The sequence below is a fragment of the Lissotriton vulgaris genome, chromosome 6, assembly GCF_964263255.1.
Source record: "Lissotriton vulgaris chromosome 6, aLisVul1.2, whole genome shotgun sequence".
Lineage (NCBI taxonomy): Eukaryota > Metazoa > Chordata > Amphibia > Caudata > Salamandridae > Lissotriton > Lissotriton vulgaris.
Window position 1 is genome coordinate 1,726,257,353 of NC_141694.1, and position 22,531 is coordinate 1,726,279,883.

Genomic DNA, 22,531 nt, shown 5'->3' on the forward strand with positions numbered 1-22,531 from the left:
CACACCAAGTATCCTTTGGGTTTGAACAGCAGTGAGGAACTTGCAATACACCTGGGAGAATAACTTGATCGAACTTATATCGACTGTTGAGGCTATGTATACAGTCCTGGATATGCTGTAAGAGGTGATTAATATGATCCAGGCATGCCAACTTACTGTACATGTAAATTCAGTTCTAGCCTGATTTCTGAAATGTAAAGATGTATATATGTATATAGAATCCTTCATCTCTATTTTCTCCCCGCAAATCTTCCAGGTCGCCCTCTTTCTGGAGTGGTTCTGACATTCTTTCCTTCTTTCTTCTTAGATGTATATATTTGTGAATATGATGTATTGATGGTCTACATTAGACACAAGCCTTGCAGTTTTATTGCATGCCCATACAGGGCAGGATTTGTGTGTTTTCACTGCATCCCCATACAGGGCAGGATTAGTATGCTTTGATTTATCACAGCCTCAATTGTATATACAATTGTTTTGGAACGCCGGGTATATATTTATATCCATAACGTGCCCATCCATGGGCATTATTGAACTTTCTTTCATTGATTTGAATGTTTAAAAATGGTGCTCCATTTGTAATGACTCTTTTTGTATTTCTGAGTCCTTCGCTGATTGCGATAATATGCACATGTGGTTAAAACTGTGTCTAAGATGGCGCTACGGTAAACATAGATGAAGGTTCTTTACTAAAACGCGTCTGTTGATGAAGTGTCTGTTTGTTGGTGAAAAATAAATAACCCAAACGACCCCCGTGAGTGCTTTTTTACCGTAGGATGGAAATCCTGAGTTACGGAATTTGGAGCGAGCATTGATTTGTGGGAGCACCCCCACATTGGAAAGCACCCGCCTGCGAGTGCCCTGCCCAGGTGTTCTTGGAGCGTTATATATATATATATATATATATATATATATATATATATATATATATATATATATATATATATATATATATATATATATATATATATATATATATATATATATATATATACATATATATATATATATACATATATATATATATATATATATATATATATATATATATATATGTATATATATATATATATATATATTTATCGGATGGGGTGATTGGTAAAAACTATCACACACCATCGAGCATAACACATAGGAAGAACATCTCTCTGAAAGATATGTTGGTACATAGTGATTTCAACTAGAAAGATGGTAGCCTATGCAATGTGAAGGGTTTTTACCCAAGCCTCAAGTGCAAGGCTTGTAAAAACAGCAGAGTAATGAAAGAATTTCAGGTTCCAGGTAAGGATCAGATCAGATATATAGCAAAATTATTGAATTGCAACTTGGAATTTACTGTGTATTGTCTGGTGTGTCCGTGCAACCTGCAGTATGTGGGAAGCACGATACACCAGACAAAAAAATAGAATTTTGGAGCACATTCATGTCATAACTAAAAAAGACTACAGTTACCCTGTTGCAAGACATTTTGCAGAACACCATAACAGCAACAGCCAACAGTTGAAATTGTTCTGTATAGATCAGGTGCCCCCATGAAGAGAGGAGGAGACAGAATAAGAATTTTGAGACATTTGGAGTCTAAATACATAGCGGATCTGCGAACACTTACCCCCCTATGGCCTTAATTGTGAAGAAGAATTATGGGTTCATGTAGGTTGACACAAGTTGGATGTATTATGAATGTATTATGAACTTGCTATTAATATTAAAAAGTAAAAAGTAGTGTGAACAAGACATATGATGCAATAGGGAGAATAATCAGATGTATATCAGATAGCCCTATGACTTTATCATATGAGTTCACTTTACCTTGTTTCATCTTTTCATCTTTTCCTCCTTTTCTCCTTGTTCTACTCTTTTCTCTTCCCCAATCTTCTTTCTTCTCTCTTCCCGTATTTTCCCACACCTTTCCATATGAATTTTTCCCAAAAAATTCTCTTTAATCGCTCTCTTCTCTCATTTTGAGATTTTTTTTGAATACATGTTTTTATTTTTTGACACGTCGTTATTGATTTAACATGAATTTGTGGCAACACAACCACATAGTATGATATTCAGGGGGCACATGCAGACTAATATTGAGCTCATTCAGGGCAGGATTGTCGGTTATTTTGTCCGTTTGCCAACATTTGTTGAGATTTATATGAATTGAATCACAGACTATTATATCACATATGCCCATCCAGGGCTCAATTCCGATTTGTAGTATATTTAAGATATTTGTGATATGTATGAATATTATTGATATTTATTAATATTTATTGATACACGTGAATAGCGGAGAGTATACCTATTGTATATATGGAATAGGCTTATTCTATTACCCTCTCTAAGATGGCTGCCACTCTTACTATTGATAACATGCCTTTATGAAAGTCAGTTTTCCATGTTGTTGAAAATAACCAGTGAATGACGTGTATTTAAACTTAATGAAATAATTGTCGCGTTGACATTGACGAAGGCCGTTATGGCTGAAACGCGTTTATCAAGCCATAGAACAAGGATATAGTAATTTGATATGAAAAACTCGAGTGTGCACCACACTTTGTCATTACGGAGTGTTTTAGAGGAAAAATAAATAAATATATATGTATATATATATATATATATATATATATATATATATTCCTTGGATTCCCTCGCCTCCTCTCATTTTTCCTGTGAAAGTCAGGGCACCACAGCAGGGTAAGTTGCAATATCTTTTATTTAACACACCATTGTGCAAATGTGCAAAGTTAGGACGGCCTACACGTTTCGGCTACGATTAGCCTTCCACTGGACCATGTGGAATTCCTATATATATATATATGTTTCCCTAGTCTTCATTGCCTGCTTTTGCTCTCGATAACGGGTCACTCATAGTCGTTGAAATGTCACTCATAATCACATTGAAATTATAAAAATGTCACACATAACAATATGAAAACTTGGCAGCCATGTATAATCAGAGTGAAGGAAAATTAAGTCTTGCTTGGTATACTGGGTAATAGTGACTTCTGTATTATAGTGCTATGCGGTCACAGCTTGGGACTAAAAGGAATGTGAATACTCACATTGTTTAACACTGTATTACACACAATACAAGACAGGCTGCTACAAACCATGCAGACATTTAGTGTTAAATAAAAAGCAAGACTTAACCTTCCATTTCAGGAGTTTTGCAATATATATTTAGGTCAGGCCAAGAGGCAGCACGCATGCGCTGCTCTGCAAGCCTTGTTGTAATGTCTCCGGGAAATTTGAACACATCCACAACACGCCCAGCGCTTGTGATTGGTTTCTTGGTCAGCCTTTCTAAATGGCATAGTTTTGGCTTGTGGATAAAGTACATTTGTCCCGCCTTGTGGCTGTTTGGTTTCCCCTGGTGGTTGCCCCTGCTGAATGGATCCATTCCTTACGGGCCATATGTTTTGGTACCCACACTACTTTTTCTTTTGCTTCGGCTTCTTTAATCATTTCCTGCTGTCTTTTCCTTACCTCCCGCCCCCCTACCGTTGTTCTTGCTCGCTTTGCTCCTGCCCCCTCCCCCACCCCTGTTGTCCATGTTGTCTTTTTTCCCACCCACACCCATTGTCCCTATTCCCTTTGTTCCCACCCCCTCCCTGTTATCCCTGTTTTTTTTCTGCCTCATTTCCTTTGCTGCCGCCCCCTCCCCCAGTTGTCAGTGTTGTCTTTCTTCCCGACCCCCTCCCATGCTCACCCGTGACCCACACAGCCATAACTGGCTGGGGAAGAGGTACAGAATTTGTGCTGGACAGGTAAGGAAGCTTTGTTTGTATTTGCACCCACTGGTGGGGGTGAGGAGGGAGGAGGCGATTCCCACAGTACTGCCGAAAGCAAAGCCATTTCGAGATTGACTTTGCCATTGCTTGCAAAGATAGAATATGGTCACTTTGTTACTGGCATCGGAGTAGTAATTATTGGTAGAGTAACAATGGGAGTGGTCCTAATCGACCATCACTAGCACTCGATTCCTTTAGAAAAAGGTGAAGATTGTTTGCCCTTCATCAGTCACGTGTGCCATGACAAAATTACTTCTTATTACCCTGTTTACTTAACTATCCAGGAATTAAACCTGAGACTGCATTTGTTTCTCTGCTGTCTCCTTTGTGTAGTTTCACATTCCCTGCTTCTTGTTTCTCACTGTTTCCATGTGGTTCTCCTGCCCCCTCCATGTTGCTCAATCTCGTGTCTTGCCCCGTTGTCATTCTGCCATGTTGCTCCTTCCACCCTCACCTTCCCCTACAACCTGTGCTTAAAATAAATGTATCAATTTTTTTTAGGTCTCGTCTACGCATCACGCAAGCGCTGCTTAGGAGATGACCTCTTGGAATTGCTCTGTACTTTCTTGGAAACTCGTGCATGTTTTGCACTGTTTCCAATGAGTACTCGTGTATGCAGAGCGCTTGCCTTGCGGGAGCGAGCAGCAGCGCCATCTGTTTGCAATTATTGCACCTTCAGCTGCTCGCTCCCACAAAGCAAACGCTCTGCATGCACGAGTACTCTTTAACTTTCGCGGCCGCGCCGCCGTGCTTCTCATTCTGTGCTTGTTTTGTTTTCAAAGAGGTAGTCAACATCTTTCATAACATTGCACAGTTCCGACCACCTGACTGAGATGCGCTTAGCAAATGTATTCAGTGTGCTGCTGTAAGCTAAACAAACAAACAGGGAAGAAAGGAACTCTTGTTCTGTGGTAAAGTTCAGATTTATAAACGCCACACACCGGACAAAAGAGAGGGTAGGGTGGCGTGAGGAGGCAGGCATGCCATTTACTGGAGCATCGCAGCGTTCCAGAAGCCACAATGGGTGTGCGGTGCATGACGCACGTGAAAGGTATGTGCACTATTTTCACGTACAATCCTGTAGTGCACGCAAGAGCTCGTGGCTGCGGCATGTGACGACGCACCACAAGTCAACAAACTGGAGGAAAACAGTCTGGCTTAACACGACAACACAATAGAATGTATAATTAACACTTACTCCTGTATTTAGGAAAGGGTAAACAGGCAAATTTTAGCTTAGCATTTTTAGTGTTGCATTGAGCCCCCTAACCTAGTGATTGCATCAATAGTGAAGGGGGGTGAGGAGGGGGCACTGGCTAAGGTTGTAGAGTATGCACACTATGGTTCTTGGAATAGTGCATCTGTGTCCATATACACGTTGATATGAGGATATGGACAACAGACGAAACACCCCAATATCCCTCGGAATCTGGGTTGATGTACATAAAAACTGAGGTGTCTTCACGAAATAAGAGTGTACTAATTAATTATTCAGTAGGGCAGTTTTAATTCCTGCCTTCAAATTCGCTAAGGAAAATCAAAGTCTGTATACAGATGTGCAATAAATTACAGCTGACGAGGCACAAATAATATAAGAGCTAAGTTCTGGAATTCAAACCAAAGGACACTACAAAATTGAAATATGCATTGTATGTATCCACACTTTCAAGACCAAGATATTTTGCCTTTGACATGGGGAGGTCACAATCACCCGTGCAACCATACCAACAGAAAAAAAATCAAATGTTGGTTATGGTATTTGGTGCCTGTAGAGAAAATATGAGTTGGACAAACCACACAAAAAGATCAGAGCTTTAATACTACAACGATAAAGTAGGATCAGTTGAACCACCCCAAATGCCCCAGTGATGGAACAATGTGTGTTTGTAGTACTTGTAAAATTGCACTGTAACTGTGCTTAAGTGGTCCCAGGTAACCCCGAATCTTTTTTATGAAAAGGTACACGAGTCTTGTGGTGTAGAACTTATATCTTGTGCGTCCCCTGACTCTTCAGCAGCATGCGTCCTTAATTCTTTTGCAGCGATTGTCTCCAAGGTGGGGGCTCTACTTTCTGTCCTCGCGCGAAAAATACCATTTAGTGATCCCAAGTGGTTTAACTCTTCATGCTCTAAAGCAGCTAGAGTATTAAAGTATGCTCTGAAAGCTAACCCCGAGGAATTTACCCGGAGTTCGTGCCCTCCGTGTCAACTATAAAAAGATATTGGCAAGCCGTAAGGTGGAACTGAAGGAAGCAACCTGGCAGGAACTGTTAGATCCTAGCATGTTAGGCAGCAGCTCAAGATTTTGGGGCATTGTCAATAGACCTCTTTTTGAAAGAGACAGGTCTGAAGATTTAGGCACTAACATAACGAAAGAGGACTGGGTGTTCCATTTCAGCTGTATTTTTAGAAGCGCTATAACCCTTCCCCAACCGTAAGCTAGCGCCCAAAATAATGCCTCAGTTGTATTCCCCCAGAGTGAAGTGGAGAAAGGCATTGCCGGTCTGTCATGTAATAAGGCACCAGTTATTGTGCTACATAACTAAATACTTATAAGGCCCCAAAGCCGAGACCTATTGGCTATGCCAATGCTTGTTTTTATTTGCTGACTCAAATTCGATCCACAAATTAAAAAAAAACAAGCATTTGCAATGCAATCGGTCTCGCCTTTGGGACCTTATATGTACTTAGCTATGCAGCACATTCGCCTGGGTGCTGAAACATCTACTGTTCTTTAACATGGAGGGAAATTAATCACCAAACTGCATGAAATGCCAGATATGGGAACACATGGAGAAAAATATCGCATTTCAGCGAGAAATGGTATACTCCAAAGCTCTGTGTTTAATATAAAATCAGGGCCTTCGGTGGTCAAATAACTCAAAATACAAGATTTGGAAAAAATATTATTGTCTACGGGTGCTCGTGGTGGACAATTTTTATGGACTGAAATCTAGAGAATGCTAAAGTGATTCTGGTCTTTTACTGAACTCTGCTGGTCGTTTTCTATCAAGAAAGTTAAATAGAGGCAGTTGCCAGAAATTGTTTAGAAAGGAAGTCCCTCAGCAGAATTTTACGGACCTCTACTGGTCGTTTTCTATCAAAACAGTTAAATAGAGGCAGTTGAACAAGCAGAAAGCAATTCTGGTATTTTACTGACCTCTACTGGTAGAGGCAGTTGAACAGAAAAAAGTCCCTAAGCGGACTCTCCAGAGCCCACAAAGTACATACACATATAAGTATATACTAAAGTATATACAAGAGGTCTCGAATGCTTGACCTAAAAACCTGTTGCATTCTTTTGGTGTACTCCACTAATTCCAAAATGACGCAGCCTGTCATGCCATTAACTTTTTTTTCTTATTTAGCCATGTTGCACAGCATGGGAATGCTGTACAGCCAGGCAAAAAACTATTGACAAAGTTAGAAGGACTCAAAGGCGAACCTATTTGCTTTGCCAATGCTTGTTACAACTTCTCATTGCTCAAAGGGTGCGATTTCTAATATTTTTGGCATTCCATGCACTTCATTGCTTGATTTCACTCCAAGAAAGTGTCACTCTAAGTGTCACACAGTTGTAGTTGGATGTCACTCATAAGAGCACTGAAACCATGGAAATGTCACACAGAAGCAATATGAAAACTTGCCAGTTATGGCACTTCCACATCATGTTGCAATTAAATAATAAAAGCGCACAACGACACTATTCCTACGTGTTTGTTGTTTAGAAAGAAATATTGTGTGGTAGCAATATATGTTAAAATTGTGTCCATGCGATGATACACTGTTTTCTTGAGTTTCCAAGTACAGACGTATATAGCCATTTTGAGAGAGCACCATTCCAAGATGGCCACTGTATTATCATCCAGAAAAACGCAAATGTACAGGTAGCTTGGATTCTTCTGTCCTTCTTCTGTTTTGCTGTTGATAATGGGAAAGTGCTAGTTTTGGAAACAGTTCGGCCCTCCGTTGCAGGGAGCCTTTGGAATGCGTTTAAAGCCCAGGTGTGGGCGGTAACCTGTCGTAGGTGTAGGTGGTGCGTCCAAGCCTACTGTGTGACGTCACGCTAGCTCTCACAGGAACCTTCAGAACCAGGAAGTGCAACTTTGCCAACAGCACTGCTCCAAAACATCAGTGATCACGGGATATAATAAATCAGTGAGGTCCGAGGACCTGGCTGCAGCCTCGGCTCAAGGCACAGTCCAAGGAAGAGGATATTCGCACTCTTTCTGGTGAGTTAATTGATGGAGATTTCGTTTCCAAAGCGAAGGGAGTCGTTTCCTGAATGTGTCTTTATTTTCTGCTCTTAGCCCCTCCTTGTCTGTAATATTCTTTCATGTACGTTTCGACCAAGGATTGTTAATGGGCATTTATTATTTATAGGAATATCATTATATCACTGCGTTGCTTCTTTACAGCAGTCAGATTCTCAAAACATCACTGCTTTACGAATGCCTTATGAATGTATGCAGAATGTTAGGTTATATTGACGATGTAATGTTTTTAGCAACACAGCGACTTAAGTCGAAGTTCACCTCACGTAAATTGCCAACTTTGATAAATTTAAGACCAAGTTATAATTAAGTGTCGCAGTCACCTGCCGAAAGCCTCTTACCTTTCCTGTTTGTCATTCTTAGCTGCTGCTTGGCACTATGCCATGTGTGATATATATATATATATATATATATATAGACACAGCACTGGCCTTACATTAAATTTGCTGGGTTCTGTTGATTGTAGTTTAGCATTTCCCATGTATGTTCCCATTTATCCAAGCATGCAAATTGTTGACTATAAAACTATCACAGGTTATACATGCTACATATGTCATTGGGCCTCTTGATAGTTGTAGAATTGGTCCTGTGTGTGTGTGTCATCTATGTTATGTCATCGTATTTATCGCATAGTGTAGTTCTGATGTGGGTGTTCCAAGTACTGTAGATGAAGGAGTTGGTTTTCAAACTTGCAGTTGGAGGTGTGCCAGAGAAACAGTAGCATCTGTTGTCCAGGACGTCATTAAAACTGGCTTTACACCACTTGGTGTAGGGAGTTTTGATTTCACAATCTGGGGACAGCGCAGCCCTGTTTAACCCACACATCGAAGACTTCCTTCCTGTTTCATATTGAGCATGTAGCTCATACGAGGATGTAATAAAGGATATGTGCTTCAGCAAAGGATACTGCATGCGCAAAAAGGATTAAACCCGTAGGGGTTAGTTACAATGTTCAACCATCTACCATCAGAGGTGGTGTGTGGGAGCACATATGCTTCACTGTGCCACTTTGGCAAAGCTGTGTTGATATTAACGGATATTGAACATTGTGCACGAAGAAATTTATGTGAGGATACATAACCTGTTCTAAAAACAAAAGAGCACTTTACTGATGCTGCTTGTTCTAAGGCCTACGTACTGCTACGCACAGCAGCTCACACATTGTGAATGTGTAAAATCAAAGCCGCACTTTTGTGGCGACAATATTGTATGTTTGTATCTGCATTCTGGCTTCTCTCAAGGGAATTCACGCTCTTGTAGGTGAAGCTAGTAGCAGGGTGTGCATGTGCACATGAATAAATAGATACTGCTGACGTCATGCTCCCTCTCATTCTTTTGTGCGACTGAAGGACTGGGAGTGGTGTTAATCCCTTATCAGATTTTGGTGCTCCTTGCTGGACTTTTTTCTCTGTAAAGCACTCTAAATGACACTCACACTTGAGACACATAGAACCCATTTGGTCCTACAAGAATGTATTTATTTATTTTTATAGTTTTATAGAGCGCGAACCAGACCCAAGCTAGGGTATCAGAGCGAGTTACATAAGGCATATGGTGAACACCTTCAAAAGGGACATTGCATGCAAAGAAACATAATCTGAAAGTAACAAGGAGTAGCAGCATTGAGATGGCTTGTTCTGAGCAGTAAAAGACCACTCAAGTACGTGTAGGTCTTCACTTCTCGTGGCAGCATTGAGAAGAAATGTTCTGAGCAGTAAAAGACAGTTCAAGTTCGAGTAGGTCTTCACTTTGCAGTCAGGTAACCCGAGAGTAGAGGTAGTTAGGGGTTGTAGATCTGGTGTCGTGGTTGTGCGGATTTAAGGTAGGAATTTGCTCATCAGGAATAATTTTGTTTCCTTTTTGAAGAGACATTAAGAGTAAAGGGGTAACCCAGTAACCCTCAGAACCTGGGTATGTAAGCGAAACAACAACAATGGTTCTGTTGGGGATCACAAATATTTTGAACAACCTGTAATTAGTACCCATTCAAAAAGTATATCCTGTGGAGGACACAAGGAGACACACACCACAGGACGTGGTTCAAAAGGCAAATCTTTCCAGTATAAACCCTGGTTGGGGACAAATCCACAACTCCCTGGATGGCTGTCAATGACCGACAGAGAAGGTTTAAACCATAATGGTTTATTTTCAGATTGTAAGTCCTACAGAATTCACGTATTAGAATCAAAACAATTAATAAATCAGATTTCAAATGTCAGTTAGAATACAGGATCAAACAAAGAACAAAGTTCAGCAAAAAGTTTGAGAATATAATCTAAGAGCAATCCGGAATGTATTCCCCACCCAAGGTCAGTAAAAAGAGACTCCAAAAACAGCATACTTTTACAGGATTTTGAACAAGTGATTTCCTACAGTTGTACGTGGTCCCTACAGAATAAACCAATCCGAATTAAATAGAGTGAAACAGTTGCATGAAAATATATTTTAAAAGTCTCTCGTAATTCTACAACATGGAGCTTTCTATGGCCGCCACCTGTACTCGAACAAATGTTGGTACATTTTGTCCGATTCTGCTAATGCAGCTAGGCAAAACCTAAAACCTGCAGTTCTGTTGAAACAATATTTTTTAACATTCTTGGGAAGGTTGTTGCCTTGTCTGTGAAAATGCATTCATAAGCATCTTACTGAGACATGAAAACACAAGTTTGTCCACTTGATATTAAACATTGGCAGCAAGCATAAACAACCATTTGCATAGCCAATAGGTCTTGCCTTTGGGACCTCATAAGTGTTTAGCCATGTACCTTTAAAGTAATTTCTGCTTAAGCACTGATTTATAACTTGTCTTTCTGACAGCACGCGGGAGGAAAGGCATAGAGAAGCCTTAGCAAAAACAATACAATTTAAAAAAATCCAGTGGCATGGAATGTTATTCAGAAATGAAAGCTTTAGCTATGAAAATAAACATGTTGTAATCATACATTTGATGTTTCCCCTCGTGGGCTGTTGGACACTCATTACGTATAAAAAGTAAAGGAATTACTATGTCTTGTTTACATTGTTAATTACCATGGAGAGGGTAGAGTTCATTGTGGACCGAACCAGCCGGGCCAAGGCATCCGATCAATAAAGGGGTGTGAGGAGGATGAGGAGCAACAAAATCGTAATACGTGAAATGGAAGAAGGAAGTTTGTTATGAAATATCAGAACATGGGAGAGTGATGGAGAGAGAGGGGCAAGCAAGAAAACGGAAGGTGAGAAGGAGCATTTAAATAAAAAATAAAAAGTATACTAAAAAAAATGATCAACTCCATAAACGCATGTGTTGTCATTGCTTGCACGAAGTTGAGAGCATGCAGGACTAACACAATAATGAATGTTCTGCCTTTCCCAAGATACAACAGAAGTTTCTTTTCCAAGGTCTGTTGTTGGCACAACAAAGTCATTTGAGCAGTGGCACTGATTAACAACTCGCCTTTACAACACTACGCAGGAAGGAAGGAAGACAAAACTAGAGGTAAAATGCACAGCATAAAACGACTCCTGTTGAGCCAGGGCCGTTTTTATGATCTCTTAGGCCACGTGCACAGAGAGGCTGTTTGCAACGCTATGTTTTTAGGTCTCGGCTAAAAGCGCGGAAGCGCGTTCTCGCCGAGAACTTATTGTTTGCGTGTGTGCTTCCCAGGAGCCGCGCGCATCGCCTTGGAGGCGATTTGAAACGCGCACGCGATCGCGCTCGCTGTGGGCAGCTGCTGTCGTGCATTCACACAGACACACACCAGCGCCCATGCACGCACTTGCTCATACAGTGCCATGCTTCAAGGAAGTAAAAATAATGTGGACAGAACAAATAAAAAGAAGTTAAACATGAATGCTAAAGCTGTGATGGGCACTAAAAATCGAAAAGCTTAAATCAGATGTGTGAAATAATAACGTACCGAAAAAACCCTGAAAAATAACATGTGCATGAAAGCCAAAAAATGAAAAGCAAGTGTTTACCTGTGGATGCAGTCCGTGCGAAGCATTAATACAAATGTTTACATGCTGGCTTATGTGTTTAATCAAACGGAGAAGAGAGGATAAAAGCACAGTGCTAGTGCAATGAGTGAAACAAAACATGGTGCTGTGCTATATATGTCCTCCTAGATCCAACACACAGTCTTACATCGTAGGTGCCAAGAAATATATGAGAGTACCTACATACTGCATCCGGCCGTGAAGGGCATTTACACTACGGAAGGGAGAATGCTCTAAAATGAATTATAACGTAGTGCTCTTACATACAAAATGTGGTGCTCTACAGCAGATGAAGTGAAGCAAAACAGAAATACGGGATGGGCTGTGTAGTATACGATACACTCACAAACGGCACACAGTCTACAAACATAGTAAACAGCTTTACTGCGGTGCCACAGTGCAGTCCAATACCGACACAAGGAAAGTAATCCATCGAAAGGTCCACGTACCTAAAAGGGATAGAAGCAGCTGCTCATGGCATGTCAGCAAATCGCCATTAGCAGGGTTTGACAAATCCGAAAAATGGTACTAGTCCTGCAGGTCTAGTACCATGGAAAATCCCCTCGACCTGACTGCAACCCACTTGACCTCCGTCTCTGAAAACGGAGCAAAAGTGACAAGATAACAAGATTTAAAGGCATCTTTATTGCTCATTCCCTTTAGGAGCAATAAAAGTGCCTTTAAATCATGTTATCTTGTCACTTTTGCTCTGTTTTCAAAGACAGAGGACAAAAGTTAGTTTGACTTCCTACTCGCCAGAAAGGGCGAGTAGGACCTAAAAATAGCTCGTCCTGATCCATTCTCCCTCGCAAATGCGAGCGGGCGAGTGGATTTGTCGAGCCCTGATTATGGTGGGATGCGATTTAAATTGTCACACTTGTGCATGGAAGGACGACTGGTCGAAGAGCGTGGGCGATAGGTCTAAATGGGCACCATGATACCGTGGTGCAGAAAGCTCAAAGAGTTTCATTAAAATAGCAATTAGTTGAATGATTCCTCTTTCCTTTAGACTTACATTAGAGATCCCGAGTGCTCCCCCCTCGCACACAAACACACACACAAGGTCGCCAGAATTAAATTTATTGAAGACACTATGGCCAGGCACTTTGATTACAGGATCGCGCTGTGTTTTTTTTTTAAACAATGCTACGTACACAGGCTTTGCTTGGCGCGGCGTAGCTCTCAAAAAGTTATCGCGCGCATCGCCTTGGAGGCGATTTGAAACGCACACGCGATTGCGCTCGCTGTGGGCAGCTGCTGTCGTGCATTCACACAGACACACACACACACACCAGCGCCCATGCACGCACGCACATACAGACACCCCCACACATACACATGCGCACACACACACGAGTGCTCCCCCCCTCGCCCACAAACACACACACAAGGTCGCCAGAATTAAATTTATTGAAGACACTATGGCCAGGCACTTTGATTACAGGATCGCGCTGTGATTTTTTTAAACAATGCTTCGTACACGGGCTTTGCTTGGCGCGGCGTAGCTCTCAAAAAGTTATACGAAGTGTGAGGCTGTAAACAAGTGTACACGCTGTCTACGCGTCCCTGTCTGCAGATGTTCAGACTATTTGGGGGGCATAATGCTTCTCTTATCTGGGAAATGTTTCCAACGGGCAGCGTAAGCATTCACGGACCGTTCGTTTGCCCGGGCCGCGATACGCATTTAGTCCGCCTGCCTCCTTTTCCGGTCCGGACGACGCCCCGCCCCCGTCACATGCGATATTGCCTGACTTCCGGTGCGTGCGCCAATGGAGACACAACACTGCAGAAAGGTGTGTTTTAAAGGAAGTTCATGAAAAAATATTATAATCAACGCGCTTTGCAGAGTGTGAGTGCAGAGTTGTGAGTGCAAAGTGTGAGTGCAGAGTGAGTGTGCATAGTGCAGAGTAGTGAGTGCAGAGTAGTGAGTGCAGAGTAGTGAGTGCAGAGTGCAGAGTAGTGAGTGCAGAGTAGTGAGTGCAGAGTAGTGAGTGCAGAGTAGTGAGTGCAGAGTAGTGAATGCAGAGTAGTGAATGCAGAGTAGTGAGTGCAGAGTAGTGAGTGCAGAGTAGTGAGTGCAGAGTAGTGAGTGTGCAGACTAGTCAGTGTGCAGATTGTGAGTGCAGAGTAGTGTGAGTGCAGAGTAGTGAGTGCAGAGTAGTGAGTGCAGAGTAGTGAGTGCAGAGTAGTGAGTGTGCAGAGTAGTGAGTGTGCAGAGTAGTGAGTGTGCAGAGTAGTGAGTGTGCAGAGTAGTGAGTGTGCAGAGTAGTGAGTGCAGAGTGAGTGTGTAGAGTGCAGAGTAGTGAGTGCAGAGTAGTGAGTGCAGAGTAGTGAGTGCAGAGTAGTGAGTGCAGAGTAGTGAGTGTGCAGACTAGTGAGTGTGCAGAGTGTGAGTGCAGAGTAGTGAGTGTGCAGAGTAGTGAGTGTGCAGAGTAGTGAGTGTGCAGAGTAGTGAGTGTGCAGAGTAGTGAGTGCAGAGTAGTGAGTGTGCAGAGTAGTGAGTGCAGAGTAGTGAGTGTGCAGAGTAGTGAGTGTGCAGAGTAGTGAGTGTGCAGAGTAGTAAGTGTGCAGAGTAGTGAGTGTGCAGAGTGAGTGTGTAGAGTGCAGAGTAGTGAGGGTGCAGAGTAGTGAGTGTGCAGAGTAGTGAGTGTGCAGAGTAGTGAGTGCAGAGTAGTGAGTGGGCAGAGTAGTGAGTGCAGAGTAGTGAGTGTGCAGAGTAGTGAGTGTGCAGAGTAGTGAGTGTGCAGAGTAGTGAGTGTGCAGAGTAGTGAGTGTGCAGAGTAGTGAGTGTGCAGAGTAGTGAGTGCAGAGTAGTGAGTGCAGAGTGCAGAGTAGTGAGTGCAGAGTGCAGAGTAGTGAGTGCAGAGTGCAGAGTAGTGAGTGTGCAGAGTAATGAGTGCAGAGTAGTGAGTGCAGAGTGCAGAGTGGTGAGTGCAGAGTGCAAAGTAGTGAGTGCAGAGTGCAAAGTAGTGAGTGCAGAGTAGTGAGTGCAGAGTAGTGAGTGCAGAGTGCAGAGTAGTGAGTGCAGAGTGCAGAGTAGTGAGTGCAGAGTGCAGAGTAGTGAGTGCAGAGTGCAGAGTAGTGAGTACAGAGTGCAGAGTAGTGAGTACAGAGTGCAGAGTAGTGAGTACAGAGTGCAAAGTAGTGAGTACAGAGTGCAAAGTAGTGAGTACAGAGTGCAAAGTAGTGAGTGCAAAGTAGTGAGTGCAAAGTAGTGAGTGCAGAGTAGTGAGTGCAGAGTAGTGAGTGCAGAGTAGTGAGTGCAGAGTAGTGAGTGCAGAGTAGTGAGTGCAGAGTAGTGAGTGCAGAGTAGTGAGTGCAGAGTAGTGAGTGCAGAGTAGTGAGTGCAGAGTAGTGAGTGCAGAGTAGTGAGTGCAAAGTAGTGAGTGCAGAGTAGTGAGTGCAGAGTAGTGAGTGCAGAGTAGTGAGTGCAGAGTAGTGAGTGTGCAGACTAGTCAGTGTGCAGACTAGTCAGTGTGCAGATTGTGAGTGCAGAGTAGTGTGAGTGCAGAGTAGTGAGTGCAGAGTAGTGAGTGCAGAGTAGTGAGTGTGCAGAGTAGTGAGTGTGCAGAGTAGTGAGTGTGCAGAGTAGTGAGTGTGCAGAGTAGTGAGTGTGCAGAGTAGTGAGTGTGCAGAGTAGTGAGTGTGCAGAGTAGTGAGTGCAGAGTGAGTGTGTAGAGTGCAGAGTAGTGAGTGCAGAGTAGTGAGTGCAGAGTAGTGAGTGCAGAGTAGTGAGTGTGCAGACTAGTGAGTGTGCAGACTAGTGAGTGTGCAGAGTGTGAGTGCAGAGTAGTGAGTGTGCAGAGTAGTGAGTGCAGAGTAGTGAGTGCAGAGTAGTGAGTGCAGAGTAGTGAGTGCAGAGTAGTGAGTGCAGAGTAGTGAGTGCAGAGTAGTGAGTGCAGAGTAGTGAGTGCAGAGTAGTGAGTGCAGAGTAGTGAGTGCAGAGTGCAGAGTAGTGAGTGCAGAGTGCAGAGTAGTGAGTGCAGAGTAGTGAGTGCAGAGTAGTGAGTGCAGAGTAGTGAGTGCAGAGTAGTGAGTGTGCAGACTATTGAGTGCAGAGTAGTGAGTGTGCAGAGTAGTGAGTGCAGAGTAGTGAGTGCAGAGTAGTGAGTGCAGAGTAGTGAGTGCAGAATGCAGAGTAGTGAGTGCAGAGTGAGTGTGCAGAGCAATGAGTGCAGGTGCAGAGTGCTGTTATTTTTGATTTAAGGGAAAAAAAAGATATGTCATGAGCAATGCCAATAGCTCTACTTTTAATGATGCCGAGACTATTGCATTGTAAATGCTTGTTGTTATAAGCTGCAAGCGGGTGTGACTCTGTACTGCAGTGAACATACTATCAGTCTGCTGCGCAGAGCGCCTACTTCACCCATTGAGGCGCAGGCTCCATCTTTAATTAATATTAATAATGGCAGGAATGGTCTGTGCGCTTCAGTGCACACAGCCGCAAGCGCTGTGACATCCGTCTGCTAAAGAAAGCAGCGCTCCACCTCTGCAGTAAAGTTTCTCCGTTTAATATGGTAGATGAGGAACGATTGGTTAAGTAAGGTTAGGGGAATTTGTGCCATGCTCTCTCCCCGTGCCTAAAAATGAATCCACCGTCTGTACTGCAACCAGTGCTCATGGAACGCTAGGCAAATCGCTCACTCTCCCCATGCCTAAAAATGAATGCATCCGTCTGTAATGCAACCAGTGCACTTCACCCCATACGAACCAGTGTTCAGGGAAAGCTAAGCAAATTGCTCACTCTCCCTGTGTATGACAGACATGTGATGAGGTCTCCACAGTGGTAGGCACCGCGTAATGAGGTGTTGAGAAACCTTTGCATGTGACGGCAAGTGGTCCACTAAGACAGATGAAGTGTATGAGAGGTGCCGATGATTGCAGATGTGGTCTAATGATGGTCGGTCCATGGCGGCAGGGTTTGCTGTACAGGCTTGGGATGCATAGCGGAAGGGCGTGGGGTGTACAGTGGTGCAGTACAGTTGGGTGGGGGTAATCTGCAATTACCAACCCACCTTGGTACCATCACAGCCCCACACCTTGGGTGACCACCTAACTTACTCCATGTTCATCACAGACCCTGTGTGTCTGGTGCGGGCCTTATACTTCCAGTTCATTGCTACACAAAGTATTAATGTTGAAAAATCAGTGGAATTAACACCAAGCCTACAACACCCAGAATGCATCAAGGAGTCACTGGAAAGCCCAGTCCGGGGAAAACCGCATTAATGAGTACATGGAGCGAGACAACCACCCTAAACAACGCATACAGCTCCTCGACCCTAGGAGCTGCTCCTTTAAGGCACTGCATGTAATCATTTCCAGATGCTGAAGACACTTCTACTCCCACGGGTAACGCTGTCCCTGTTCCCTTAACCCCACTGCAAGTCCCACCCCCTGCCTCACAACACACAGGCTGCCCTCATCCAAACCACAGACACCAGGAACTCTCCTTTTATGTCTGCTAATAGGAGGAGCTCGAGCCAGGGGTGCCCAGGCACCCTTGTGCTCATGGTTTTTGGGCGCTGCAGTCACTGGTTACTATTCGAGGTGTAAAAAATCAGCACATCTCAGACCACAGTATGACAGGCGTTAGAGGTGGTGGGAGCCTAGGACATGATGCGCGGTCTTGGGTTCTTTATTGGGCCCACTCGCCGGAATTGGGTTGAGGGGTTCATGAGTAAATAGAAGCCTCCATGGTGGACATTAAGGGTGGAAGTGATGCGTGAAGGGGGGCTAAAAGAGGCGGGCAGTGGGGAAGGGGGTGGATCACTTGGTGGTGGGGGGAAGGGGGATCTTTGTTTCGAGAAGTGTTACTGATGATAATTGAGGCTCCTGGCAGGGGGGTCGGACATCAATCGCTAAGGCAACTGCAGCCCCATCAAGGCCCGTCCAATCCCACCGGCCTGCCGGATCCGACTTTGTGAAATCTGAGGCCCGATCAGGGTAATCCACTGGTTTCCCCGGGAGATCCAAAGGTGCAGGAGGTTCCAAGGATACAGAAACATCCAGCGGTCCGGGGCGCCTGGAGGGTCCACGGGGGTCGAGACCCAGGGCCCGAACTGAGATCCTTGGAACTGAGCCGATGCACTGGGCCCCGGTATCAGCACCAGAACTGGTGGCGAAGCGTTGGGCGAGCAAGAGCACAAAGGAGGCAAAAACACAAGTTTCCAATCTGAGAAAAAATGGAAAGTGGAGAAAAGAGGGGAAGGGAGGGGGTTGGAGAAGGCGAGAACAAGGAGAGGAGGTGGCAGCAGGCGGAGGGGAGGCGGCGAGAGAGGAAAACAAGAGGAGAATGGACATGCAAAGGAGGGGACAGGGGGTGGGGGTACCAAAGAGGTGGTGGAGGGAAAGGTACAGAGAGAAAGGAAGAGTCAAATGACAATGGAAAGGAGAAGTGAAGGGGAAAAATCGGCAGAGCGGTCTGACGTGTCGCTACGTTTTGAAGCTCACGTGGGGATCAGGGGCACACGGCTTCGAGTCCATGTATGGCATTTACCTTGCAGGAGCGAGCGCGATAATTGAAAACATATGACGCCGCTGCTCGCTACCGTATGGTAAAACCCATACATGCACGAGTACTATTATGAAACAGTGCAAAACATGCACCAGTTTCAACAAAAGCCCAGAGTGATTCCAAGAGGTCACTCCAAAGTAGCGCTTGCACGCTGTGTAGGCGAGACCTAAAAGGGAGTATGATGCTACAACTGTTATGTTAGATTGAGTTTTTTCATATTTTATTAGTGCTTTAGTGCTTTATGTTCGAAAAAGCAACGTTAAAACCCCCCTGATGACTAGAATCATCCCAACCCGCCCTTCTAAACACATTTCACAAAACATAAGTCATCTGCTTTGGATTTTTGTATCGGGATCCTTTTAGTTCTTACATAAACTTGACTTTGGAGTTACTGTAATGCAATTTTGCTCCTTTTTCCCTTTTCTCTGCGGGTTGTTGTCAGCTACTTTTCCCCTCAATATGTCTCACCCCTTGCTGAAATGTATCCAAAACCTTTAATAAAGAAAAGAACACGCACTACTCCAAATAAGGGGTTAGGATCAGCTGGAGGATGACTGCTCCTACATTTCCAAACCTCTATCTTCTCTTTATAAGCCCTGTTCCAATTGAACAAGCCAGATAAGTTATTCCCTTTCATGCACCATTCTCTGATAACTCTGACTTCTAGAGCGATATTTGTTATGTTAATCACAAAATTGATTATCTAGTTATTTCCTTACCTTATAAATGCACAACATTGCTGTAAAAGAAGCATTCGACAGCCTCCACCTCCTTTTGCGACTAGCATGTCTAATGCAAGGTGATTTTGCATTGTCACAGAACTAATTCCTTGTTAATGACTGTTAGTGCTCGTGCAGTGTTAGTAGCAAGTTAGCCATTAAGGTAGACCATTTTCTAATCTTCACATCACTCAAGGCTATTCCAACAGAATGTATTGATGCACCAAAAATATCTTTCAGCACCTCTGTAAAGGTACGCCTACTTTTCCTTAAAATAGTAGCAGTGCCTCTACTGAAGTCCATGTATATGCTTGGGCTAGTTAGCAACCATCTACCCAAAGGTGTGGTAACTGAAAATATGCAGATTTCCCTCAAACATAACATATTCCTCTATACTAGCGTCTTGTCCTATTAATACTTGATTTCTTCTCAAATATCTCTGTTCACAGTTCTCCAACCAACTATTTCTGCAGTCTCGTTCTCTCCCTTTCACAACTGATGCTAGTTTAACTCTGCCCAATCAAGTTTAGCCGTGGAAGTATTTCTGTCTTTTCAGCTCCTCCTGCAACTGCTTCGACTTTCCTTTTGTTCCTTCATTTGAATTTTCCCTCTCCTTCCTTACTCTTGTTAGGTTCATCTATAAAATCCTTTTAGCCTGGTTAATTTTGCATGAAAGTTCATTTGTACTTATTTTAGTCATATTAGGTTGTAGATCAAGTTGGCAATGCATCTCCATGTATTTTACTCACCCTTCCATACGTTTTAGAGATTCAAAAAAATGTGTTTAGTCATGCAGATGTACATGTTTAAAGACCTTGTGATAGTTACCTTCTCTAAAGGTAATTCGTAATTAGCATAGAACAGCTCCGCCTGATGGCTTCCTGATGATAAAACAAATTATAAAACACACAATAGAATGAATGGGACATCCATATCCATCTAGTGAATACTGGACCAACAACAAGCCACCTACAGAGGTTATTAAGGCAATTGCCAAAAAATGTATTCTTAGGACACTCTCCTCGCTCCTTTCCAATATGGTACCCTTGATAATGGACTTCCTTCTGACAGTACTGCAAGTTGTTGGGGGAACCCTTGTGCTTTCCTTGGCGAGATGGTTGAGCAGGGCAAATGTGTCATGCCTGCAGGCTCTTTGGTCACAGATGCAGTGATCAGATCATCAATATACTTCACCAATGTCGAACTACAAGGCAACTGTAAGGGCTCTAGATTTTTCTTTAGCATCTGGTTAAAGAATGAGGGGCTTTATGTGTATCCCCGGCAAGTCTGACCTCACACAAGGGTTTTATCTTGAAACCCAAATGCAAAAAGTTATTGGCTGTCCTGATGTAAAGGAATGGAAGCGAGTACTTGACACAAAATTGATGACCATAAACTACTCAGCAGCTGGGGGAATTTGGAAAAAGATAAGCATAGAATGAAAAATGTCCTAGCTTTCGTAACCGAAAGTTTTAATTCCATTAAGGACACAGAGGCGAGGTTTAGGCGCTATTATTTCTTCTATTTATTCCAATAGCACCCTTAGAAAATAACATTGAACAACAATAGGACTTAATTTCCCATGAAGCCTATGGAAAAACAGCAATGTTATGTAACAGTGCATTGTCCAATCAGGTGCCACCTGGGACCATAAAAACCCCTACTCTGTGTTGGACGTCCTCTTTCTTCCTGCGACAAAGCCGACCACCAGTCCTGCTTCGACGACTCTGTCCCTGCAGGCAGAAAAAAAAGGAGTTGTAACATCTGTAAACTATAGCCATTCGCACTGTAGCACAACCACATTCATAACCGAACAGGAAATCACTTTACTTACGCCTGACAACACATCCTCATAAGCCCGGGTGGGACCAGGAGTATCCTGAGGGTGGGCTAGTCCTCGCCTCCGAGTCCTTAATAGTATTGAAACTTTCTGTTACGAAAGCTAGGACATTTTTTATTTTATGTCGGGACTCGGAGGCGAGGATTAGGCTAGTTCAAAGCTCATCAACCACCAGAGACTCAATGGAGGCGACTGGCTTGAAATAAAACCTTTTAAAGGTTGAGTCAGAAGACCAGTCCACCACATTCATAATGTCCTTCAAGCGTGCTCCCAGCATAAAAGTCTTAGATGCCATAGCACCCCTCGCGAAGTGTGCTCTGAAGACCTTGGTGTCGATGCCGGCCTCAACCATCACCCAATTAATCCATTAGGCAATTGTCGGGGAGGAAACCGCCCAAAAAGGCTTCCGCAAGGCAATCGGGATCCCATATGTGAGAACGTCCTCAGTCATGGTTTCATAAGCTCTGATACATCTAACGACGCAGAAATTGGGACAGTCTGGGAAAGCCAGATTAGAAATAACCCGAGACTGGGTTTTGGTGCGTCGGGACACATGGAAGGTGATGCCCTCCGTGTGAAGGATCTTCCTATAATATTCAGGGCCGGTACATCTGGTACCCGTCTACAGGACACCAAACACAACAACATAGCCAGCTTTGAAGACAGCTGCTTCTGTGACAGGTATTTGTTGCTGGGCCAATCCGACAAGAAGTGTAAGACCTTATTGACATCTCAGAGCACTGAGTACTGTGGTTTTGGGGGAAGGGAAAGGCAAATGTCCCCGAGGAGCTTCTGCACCAGAGGGTGGTCACCCATGGGATGATCCGCCACCACCGAGTGTCCTTCCAAGATCGCAGAACGGAACGTATTTATCATTCTATACGCCAACCCTTCCGAGGCTAGGGAAGCCAGAAAATTCAAGATGTTAACTACATCTATCCCCACAGGATCCAGACTCCGTTGCAGACACCAACCCATCCATCGGGACCAGGCTGACCGATAACTTTTTACAGTGCGCTCGGCCCAAGCCCTGGAAAGGAGCTTTGCAGCGTGGCGATTTGCCATTGAGCCCTGTAATCCGCTTGATCCGTTCACTATCAGGGGATGAGGGTTGCCTGCTGGAATGAGCAGGAGATGAGGGAGCCGGGGTAGACGGATTGGAGAAGCCCAAGAATGTTCCATCAGAAATGGAAATCAGGTTTGCGCTCTCCATACCGGGGTAATCACCACCAGATCCGCCCCCCTGTCGACGGACTTGCGTCGCCAATCGCATGATCATGGCGAAGGGGGAAATACATATACCCTCTCTATCGTCCAATCTTGAAGGAAGGCATCGGTGGCTGCCGCCGCCGGATCCGGCCTCCAGCTGAAATACCTGGGAATCTGGAAGTCCAGACTAGAGGCAAAGAGGTCGACTGAGAA

The 22,531-nt window shown here is 43.8% G+C and overlaps 1 protein-coding gene across 3 annotated transcripts in view; it reads left to right on the forward strand.

The window, feature by feature from the left end:
* The first annotated feature begins 7,687 nt into the window (after window positions 1-7,687).
* Window positions 7,688-22,531, forward strand: part of BROX (BRO1 domain and CAAX motif containing) — a 213,419-nt gene continuing 198,575 nt past the window's right edge. The window contains exon 1 of one of the 3 annotated variants that reach the window (XM_086927944.1): window positions 7,688-8,013. The gene's annotated coding sequence lies outside the window, so the exon portion shown is untranslated. The remainder of the gene's footprint in view (window positions 8,014-22,531) is intronic. The other 2 variants (XM_086927943.1, XM_086927946.1) reach the window with 2 other exon arrangements.